A 10,864-nucleotide genomic window follows, 5' to 3' on the forward strand; every position below is an offset into this window, starting at 1 on the left:
ATATATATATATATATATATATATATTGATATAAAATTTGTGTATGTGTGCGCCTGTGTGTGTGAGCCTACGTGTATTTGAATTCCTAGCAAGCGAGAATTTGTTTTTTGAAAGTCTTCTCATCCATTACTCTACAAAATTTACCATTTTGCAAAATATCTAACTATTTTTTTAATACTTTCAACTAGAATATGGAGATGCAGAACGAAGTTGATGGTGATGAGGATGCAACATTAATGGATGTTTTCATATCTTTTGTTGCACTGGAAAAAGCAAGCATCGAATTTTCGCAGGTTCTCTTTGAAAAAGTTTCTGTAATGATAGGTTGCTTGTTTTTGTTTCTTTTAATGCATATAAAACAATAGTTGATGAATTCCTAAACAAAAATTTAATGTTATTTTCTTTTTGAAAGAAGAAAATGTTCTTCCATAAAGTTAAAACATAATCTGTTTGACAACAATATTTAAATATGTCATGCCTATAATAATAATATAAACGACAAGAAACCTAGTGTAATTTGACGAAATGAGGTATGAGAAGAATAAAGTGTACACAATCCTAATCAGCACCTTCGAGGTAGAGTACTTATTTTTGATAAATCCTTAGCTCCAATAATAAATTCTCCAAAGAAATGTGTTTGTGTATACATATATAATTTGTGTTTGTGTGTGTGTGTTCATGTGTATGCGCACGCGTTTGTGTATGTACATTCCTAGCAAGCGATCAATTATTTTTTGGAACTTTCTCTCAATTACTCCACACAATTATTCATTTTTAAAAATATCTAATTATTTTTTAATACTTTTGAATAGAATATGGATATGCAGTACGAAGTTGATGGTGATAAGGATGCAACATTAATTGACGTTCCGATATCTTTTATTGCACTCAAAAAAGCTAACAAAGATATTTTTCAGGTTAGCTTTGCAAAAGTTCCTTCAATTATAATTTGTTTGTTTTTTTTATTTAATTCATGTATGATAATCTTTTGATTAATACATAAACAAAATTTTAATGTTATTTCTTTTTATAACAAGAAAATTGTTCTCTCACAAGTTTAAAGATGTGATCTGTATCACTAGAATATTTAAATACTTAATGTGAATAGTAATAGTAATAATAATAAGAATAATAATAATAGATTACGTAAGTTTTCTTTTGAATAATCTGCATGTTTCCCTGCCAACAAAATGATTATGTATATTTTCTTTGATGAGTTTTTGATAAGAATTTAATAATTATTGATAAATAGGTCTACCTTCATTTGGAGACAAAAAAAAAGTTTCGATCTTTGATAGAAGTGTATAAATTTGTTGTATATGGGGAAGTTCCTGAAATAACAAAGAAATCAAGAGAAAATGAAGAAACATTTCAGGTTAGTGCAAAATTATTATATTAGAATTCATAATGAGATTGTCTCTTTTCTACACTATTATTAATAATTTAATTTGCAGGCGACACCAAGGCGTATACAACTTGTGTGCGGTAAAAAATTGATAAAAAACTATGTAGTTGGAACATCTACTAAATCTTATGATGGGTTATACATTAAGAATCGGGGAGAAGCTAAGTACTTATCTCAACATGACATCCCTTCAAACAATGGTAAGCTAGTTACTATATATATATTTGTATTATTGTTGTTGTTTTCACGCTCATTAGCTGTGCATTTGTTGATTTTTATTATTTTGTAATCTTTTTATGGCCAGAAAAAAAGAGAAAAAGAGGAAATGAAGATTTATATGGGCATCAACAAGTGAACTTAGGAGATGATGCAATACTTGTAAACTCAGGAGATGCTACATTAAGTCCTCCAATACAATCTTTTCTTTACCTTTGGGATTTTGAGCTCGTACCCGAGGCACACAATGAAGATCTTTCTTAGAAAAATTATTATTATATTAGTTATTAAATAAAATATTTTTAAAAGTTATTTCTCTTAGGTTATTTAATAAAGCTGTTGAATTCAGACTTTGTAATGTAAATTTTATATTTAAAGTTTGATTTTACCATTTTTAAGACTAAGAATTTGAGTTCGAAAAGATTATTATACCATTTTTGTCCTAATAGTATTGTTCATATTAGCACAATAAAATTTAATAAAATTTGTTTAAATACTGATTCAACTTCTTCCTCCTCCTTTTCTTCCTCCTCTTCTTCCTCTTTTTCTTCCTCTTATTCTTTAATGACAAATTATCAGCGTACAATAATTTTTGATATTTTACTAATATGATAGAGGGCTTCAGAAAAAAACATTTTATTTTTTCCTAGGAGAGATACAATCATCATAGATAATATTATATTTTCTCCAATGCTTGGAAGTTCCTTCTGAGGAAATTTACCCCATATCAAATGAGTTCCTCACAGTGACCCACTCGTCTAAACTATCCATCCTACGCATTATCCGCACTCACTCTTTCGAAGGAAGTTCTTAAATATGGGACTAGGGCTCACCCTCTCTTACTGAACAACATGTCAACCCACTACTTTGGAGATCAGTCTAGTGGTCTTAGTTTCACGACCTCTCTGTCTAGTAAGTCAAAAACACATGGGAAGTTTTGTATTTACAATTAAAAACCTATTAGGTTAAACCACAACCACTAGGTGAAATCACCATTAAAATTCAATCTAAGCTACAATCTAGCAGGACCTAACAAATTAGTCAACCCATAATTTTAAATGACACCCCAAAAATGAGGTTTTTTAGCCACACATCAAGTAATAATAAAATATACTTAAAATGATAAAGATATCAAGAGGGTATAATACATTTAATATTAAAAGTAGGGAAAAAGGTAAATGAAGAAGACCCACTTCAAAAAATAGAAAGATGAACTTCTTTCTTCAAGCTTCCACAATACCCTCTTCAAACTTGAGAGAAAACATAAGAAGAAAATTTCTAAAATAAAATATCAAGTGTAAAATTGTTTTAGTCTCTAATTTTATTTATCATAATTAAAGCGTTCAATATTTATAGCCTTTAAAATTTTGCTGGACTCTTTTCAGCGTAGTTAGTCGTGATTTGTCGAATGATTCAGCGAATCTCCCTTCGTTCAGTTCGTCACCGGTTGCATGATGCCTTCCTTGTCCCTGTGTTCTTGATAGGTGGGCGATAATCTTCTGTTTCGCCGAATTGATCAGTGAAGCCCCAATTCATGGCTCACTTGTTGTAACATAAGTCGAAACTTTTCTTTTCGACGGATCACCAAGTGTGCTTGGCGATGCGCACCTTTGCATATCCAACTCTTTTTTTCCATTTTTCTTTCATTTTGCGCGTAAGTGTCCATGCTCCTACACAATCCACAAATACGTGAAACTTAGGTGTTTTATAAGATACCGAGATAAAATAAACAATCGAGGATATTATTTGCATTAAAATAAGACCCTAGATGATTCTAATTTGAGGACTCGTATAGTATATGACTAATAATATTTTAAATAATACTTTTAAACAATATTTAATATGCCTAAGTTCTATTTTACAATTGTGCCATTTCTTAGTTAAGCCATAAATTCATGTAAACAATGATAAGTTTTTCAAGATAATTTTAATCCATATAACATTATTTATTTTTGTCAGAATATAGAGGACTAAGTAGAACACAACACAAACAAATAACAGGGAACAAAAAATAATATAAGTATTTAATGAAGTTCAAGGCGGCCTAATCCTCGAAGAAGAAAGCAAGGGAATTTTCCACTATGAAATAGAAGAAGAAGTGTTTTCCTTACAAATTTCTCAAGCCATTAGGACTATATTGTGTCATGTAAGATGCTTTTATAATCCCCAACTATAACTCTCTATATAGATTTCAGTTGTCCCAGACCTGTAAGGAAAAAGTTCTTCAAATCCAAGAAGGAAAATATATTAAGTTCCAAATTTATTTGGTCAAAAGGATTTCTACACCAAAAGGGATTACGAGTATTCTAAAATATACCAAGAAAAAATTCATAAGACAATGAACAGTTATTATATGATGCGTGAAGAATGTTTTTATTTTTGAGAGTGAATTTGTTTTCAAGTATTAAAAATATAAAAATATATATTTTTTGAAATTCAAACCATTCATTACTTAGAAAATTAGTAAGGTATGATCTCGGTACAAAACCCGTGTGGTTATGAAGGAAATAAAACATATATCTTTTATTAAACTCACCACATATGAAAGTCTTTTGAACTCCTTATATCCATACAATAAATAATAGATTAATTAAAAACAATGTGAGATAAAATGATAATATGAAATCAAGTTCAAGCTTTGTCTCTACTTGCAATTTGGTATTTTAAGTTGCTTTTTAGGCATATAATATAATACTCCCATAAGTTATGAAAACTATCAAATGTATCCCAATTTTTTATTTTTACAATCATACAAAATAAAACAAACTTCCGGACAAAACATAAAAGAACAATACAATATAAAAAAGTTATTTTAAAAAAATACAATATTTATTGTCCAAATGTTATTTTGTTCAATGAAAAGGTAATTTTAAAAATGAGTTGTAGTTAACTTTAATATTGTTACTCTTTAATAAAATTGACCGTGGTTAATAGAACTAGTAAATATATCATCATGTTCACTTTTTGTATATATTTCATTATTCCTTCCGTATCATTGAAATAATTCTTTAGTTGTATTATTATTTTTTTATATAAGAAATATTAATTTGTGGGTCAATATTTGTATTCGAAAAATCTGAGATACTAATATGAAATTTTCAAATTAAGTTTTTTGGAGAATTTGAGATTTCATCTTATAATTTTAAATCACGAGATGAAATCACTTATCCAATTTTCATCTAAATGCCTACTAACTAAACATGGTAAATTTGATGAAAATTGAACAAACTATGAATTAACATAGAGCACTTGACTTACTATTACTACTCTACTAAAACTATGTTATAAATAAATATATTAAACTATAAATTAGTTTGCGTGACCATTGAAACTATAATTTCTTTACAAGAATAGAAAGTAAAAATAAAGTTAAAGTGAAGATGCTAGAAAAGTTTCTAAGAAGTTTGAGTTTCTCAAGGAAATCATTGCACTTGTATTTGATATCATAAGACTTATGAAAAAACAATTATTTCTTTATCTTTGATATTCTATTACAACTTTGATTAATTTCTTATTTTCTACTAGAGAATAGATAGGCACCATGAAATGGATCCCAGAAATGCAATAATGGCTATCCCCATATCTTTTATTGCACCACAAGGTGGTGTCTCATTGGTAAGCATCGAAAAGTTATCTTGATTGTTTAACATACTTATTATAAGGTGTTTAGTTGTTTTCAATTAACATATGTGCATAAATGTTTTGATATATTCGGTAATAACCTTTTTATTTCATATTTTCTTCTAGAAAATGGATAAGCATCACAAAGTTGATCGTATAGATGCAATAATGGCAGTTCCTCTATCTTCTATTGCACCACAAACTGGTGTCTCATTGGTAAGCTATAAAAAAATCCTTTACTCTTTAATATACTTATTATAAGGTTTTTAATAAATCCATTGTTTTGTTTGGTAATAAATTTTTAAATATTAGTTATAATATGGAAGAATGACGAAAAAATCCTCCAGATAAAAATCTAAGTCGCATAACAACAATGACAACATTTAACTATATCTCAATCAAAATTAAAATTAAATAGGCTATGTGAACCCTCATTTATGTATTTGACCCAAACGAATTGGCCTATAGTGACATAAAAAATGATAAAAGTAAAGTAGTAATTTAAATACATATAGACAATAGTACTACTAGTAGTAGTATTAGAAGTTCTGTAACATGTTTGACGTCTCATTTAATTTTTATGATTATATCTAAGACATCAAATTTTGAAAGGATAAATAAATGATAAATTGTTCATGAATGTTTGAATAAACATCTCTGTATTATGATTATCTAATAAGATTGAATGCTAAAATATAAGCCTATTTATAATTTTACATCTCTCGAGTTAACATTTTACTTAGAAATAGAATCTTTTTAAATTAGTCTTCAACAAAAAAAATTAATTTATATAGAATAAAATTCTAATTTAGGATGAAAGTTTCATATCACATAAAACTATTTACTGAATCTTCTCATCCATTACTCTACAAAATTTACCATTTTACAAAATATCTAACTATTTTTTTCATATTTTCAACTAGAATATGGAGATGCAGAACGAAGTTGATGGTGATGACGATGCAACATTAATGGATGTTTTATGTCTTTTATTGCACTGGAAAAAGCAAGCATCGAATTTTCGCAGGTTCTCTTTGAAAAAGTTTCTGTAATGATAAGTTGCTTGTTTTTGTTTCTGTTAATGCATATACAACAATAGTTGAAGAATTCCTAAACAAAAATTTAATGTTATTTTCTTTTTGAAAGAATAAAATGTTTTTCCATAAAGTTAAAACATAATCTGTATGACAACAATAAAAAAGTTCTTCCATAAAGTTAAAACATAATCTGTATGACAACAATATTTAAATATGTCATGCCTATAATAATAATATAAACGACAAGAAACCTAGTTTAACTTGACGAAATGAGGTATGAGAAGAATAAAGTGTACACAATCCTTATCAGCACCTTTGAGGTAGAGTACTTATTTTTGATAAATCCTTAGCTCCAAAAATAAATTCTCCAAAGAAGTGTGTTTGTGTGTATATATATATAATTTGTGTTTGTGTGTGTGTGTGCATGTGTATGCGCACGCGTTTGTGTATGTAAATTCCTAGCAAGCGATCAATTTTTTTTTGGAACTTCCTCTCAATAACTCCACATATTTATTCATTTTTAAAAATATCTAATTATTTTTTTAATACTTTTGAATAGAATATGGATAAGCAGTACGAAGTTGATGGTGATGAGAATGCAATATTAATTGACGTTCCGATATCTTTTATTGCACTCAAAAAAGCTAACAAAGACATTTTTAAGGTTAGCTTTGCAAAGTTCCTTCAATTATAAGTTGTTTGTTTTTTCCTTTTAATTCATGAATGATAATCTTTTGATTAATACATAAACAAAATTTTAATGTTATTTCTTTTTATAACAAGAAAAATGTTCTTCTCAAAAGTTTAAAGATGTGGTCTGTATCACTAGAATATTTAAATACTTAATGTGAATAGTAATAATAATAATAATAATAATAATAATAATAATAATAATAATAATAATAATAATAATAATAAACAAACCTAGTGTAATCCGACGAAATGGGATATGCAAAGAATAAAATTCACATATACCTTATCATTACCTTTGAGATAGAGTTGTTGTTTCTGATAAACCCTTAGCACAACCAAAAATTAGTCCAAAAGTGTGTCTGTGTTGTGTATATACATATAAAATACTCATAAAGGTCATCTAGTAAGAGAATTCTACTGTTTCATTCAAAATTTACTGTACAAACACGTCAGAAACAATTATAACTAGGTGTGAGCTATCCTTTTAGATAGAAGTAGAGGAAACACACTTCATCTTATTGTGTTGATCTTTTAGAATATCAAATATTGAATCTCCAATATCTTGTGTACCACTTGATCACAAAATGTTTATACTCCCCACTTTGTATAGATAATTACCTTTTGAGAATTGATATTGGAAAATTTGAATTCTATACATGTTGTTTTGGTGGCAGAATGAGATTGTATAAAAAAAACGCATTATATGCATACTCATACATTTGAGCAAAGAAGGCAAAATTGGATCATCAATAATATTTCTCGTCCAAGTGGCTTAATAATAGATTATGTAAGTTTCCTTTTGAATAATCTGCATGTTTCCCTGCCAACAAAAATGATTATGTATATTTTCTTTGATGAGTTTGTGATAAGAATTTAATAATTATTGATAAATAGGTCTACCTTTATTTGGAGACAAAAAAAAAAGTTTCGATCTTTTATAGAAGTGTATATATTTGTTGTATATGGTGAAGTTCCTGAAATAGCAAAGAAATCAAGAGAATATGAAAAAACATTTCAGGTTAGTGCAAAATAATTATATTAGAAATAATGAGATTGACTATTTTCTACACTATTATTAATAATTTAATTTGCAGGCGACACCAAGGATTATACTACTTGTGCGCGGTAAAAAATTGATAAAAAACTATGTAGTTGGAACATGTACTAAATCTTATGATGGGGTATACATTAAGTATCGGGGAGAAGCTAAGTACTTATCTCAACGTGACATCCCTTCAAACATTGGTAAGTTAGTTATTATATATATTTGTATTATTGTTGTTGTTTTCACGCTCATTATCTTTGCATTTGTTGATTTTTATTATTTTGTAATCTTTTTATGGAAATAAAAAAAAGAGAAAAAGAGGAAATGAAGATTTATATGGGCATCAACAAGTGAACTTAGGAGATGATGCAATACTTGTAAACTCAGGAGATGCTACATTAAGTCCTCCAATACAATCTTTTCTTTACCTTTGGGATTTTGAGCTCGTACCCGAGGCACACAATGAAAATCTTTCTTAGAAAAATTATTATTATATTAGTTATTAAACAAAATATTTTTAAAAGTTATTTCTCTTAGGTTATTTAAGAAAGCTGTTGAATTCAGACTTTGTAATGTAAATTATATTTAAAGTTTGATTTTACCATTTTTAAGACTAAGAATTTGATATCGAAAAGCCTATTATACCATTTTTGTCCTAATAGTATTGTTCATATTAGCACAATAATATTTAATAAAATTTGTCTAAATACTGATTCAACTTCTTCCTCCTCCTTTTCTTCCTTCTCTTCTTCCTCTTTTTCTTCCTCTTATTCTTTAATGACAAATTATCAGCGTACAATAATTTTTTATATTTTATTAATATGATAGAGGGCTTCTGAAAAAAATATTTTATTTTTTCCTAGGAGAGATACAATCATCATAGATGATATTATATTTTGTTTCGGAGAAACTTATTTTTTTTAACGATATTCATAAAATGGAAGAAATGAATCGTGATATTTTCGTATTACCAAGAATGTCTATGAGAAAACATTTGTTATATATAAGTTCCCTTCTTTAACTTTTAGCTTGTATTGTACAAATATTAGTGCAATTGAGGAACAATATATTAAATAAAATATTTACTAATATCAATACTTTTGTTGCTTGGTATTATTGTGTGTGACAACCTTAATTTATAATATTGAGATGGAAAGAAAATCAATTGGACATTCATAACGTAAATATTCTTTTAAATATTGAACTTTTGTATTTGTTATCTACACAAGTCAATTTGAGAATTTCACCAATAAAAGTTGTTATTGAGCCCCCATACATTTTTATAATGTATACATGCTGTAATTTGTGGACTTATTCATTCACGTGGTGGATCGTTTCCGCACTTTATGATCTTAATCGGTGCTTCTTCTAGATGGTCACATGTATGGCTATTGTCATATCACAATTAGTCTCATGAAAAATTATTGGGATAAATATGAAGATTATAAGTATAGTTTGGTAATAAGATATACTTTTTTTGCCTTCATAACATTGGAAGCTTTCATCCCATGTTTTAAAAGATTATTCCCTATTAAATAGATAAAAATTGAATATGTTGTTGCTCATGTACATAAGTAAAATGGCCTTTTTGAGTTATTTATTAAACATCAATGGATGATATCAAGACCATTGTTTACAAAAACTAGATTGTCTATTTTATTGTAGGGTCACACAATTTTGCATGCTAAAATACTTGTGTGTCTTAGACTTAGTATTATGATACATTTTCATTAATGTTGTTGATTTTGGATGAATAACTAGAATGGAAGGGGGTGGGGTATTGTATTGACCCGGAAGGTCATTTTAGAAATTATAAATATTAATTTAACTAGAGTTAATCAATTGATGGGTAATTGTAAACAAATGACTTAACCGATAGTAAATTGGCTAAAATGTTAAAATTATTTAAGATCTTATACCACTTAACCCATATATATATATATATTAAATAAGTTAGTAAAATTTTATAACTTTTAGATCATAATTGATTATTCAATTTAGGGAAAATAAAATAAGGAAAAGAGGACGCTGCAAGACCATACGAAAGTTGCAGGTATTATGAATCCTTTCAAAGTTCATTCTATAATTTTCTTTTATGCAAAATAATTATTGGTTGGATGATTGCTTAGTTTTAATTATATATATATTGCTAGAATAATGGAAAGGAGAAAAAGACAAAACTGTCACGAATGTTTTTTTAAAAAAAAATAAAATAAAGTTTGGCTATAATGATTTGTGTTGCGTGGGTCCCTGGGGAATTTGTGACTATGTTCGAAGAGCAATTAATGTATGGATAACAATTAGGAATATTTGTTGCAAATTTAGGGCAAAGTGTTGGAGATTAATTCTGTGGTGAGGGAGAAATATATATTAATAGTATCACCTTTTGTCAAAGTAACTGTTCATTCTTCGTGATGGAATTAATTGTCCATGATTAGATAAAAATAGGATAATTATTTTATAATAAAAAAAAAGTTTATTGTATTGTGTTTAAAGAATGGTAGGATAGTTGTTTTCTGTACTGATTTAATTTACTGATTTCTTATTTCTTTAGGGTCCGTCTTTTAGTATATTATATTATATGAAAGCGAGTAGGGTTGTAGTGTTTGGAGGAATTACGACTTAACTCTAGGTTTGACTTTGAGAAATATGAGAGTTGAAATATTAATTGACATCAAGATTAGAAACATGATTATAAATTCGGGGCGAGTTATTGACTAGACATATAGTTATATGGGTGTTTTATTTTGAAATATTATTGTGGTAAATTATTTGACTGGATTGGTTTGAGTTCGAAGTTCAACAAATGGGAAAGGCTCAAGTCACGAAGTAAATTCTTATTGGATT

The 10,864-nt window shown here is 27.7% G+C and overlaps 1 pseudogene; it reads left to right on the top strand.

Annotated features, from left to right (window-relative positions):
* The window catches only part of LOC107022417, a 29,052-nt pseudogene extending 20,556 nt beyond the window's left edge, over nucleotides 1–8,496 (top strand).
* Nucleotides 8,497–10,864: the final 2,368 nt, after the last annotated feature.

This window comes from Solanum pennellii, chromosome 1 (assembly GCF_001406875.1).
Source record: "Solanum pennellii chromosome 1, SPENNV200".
Classification (NCBI taxonomy): Eukaryota; Viridiplantae; Streptophyta; class Magnoliopsida; order Solanales; family Solanaceae; genus Solanum; species Solanum pennellii.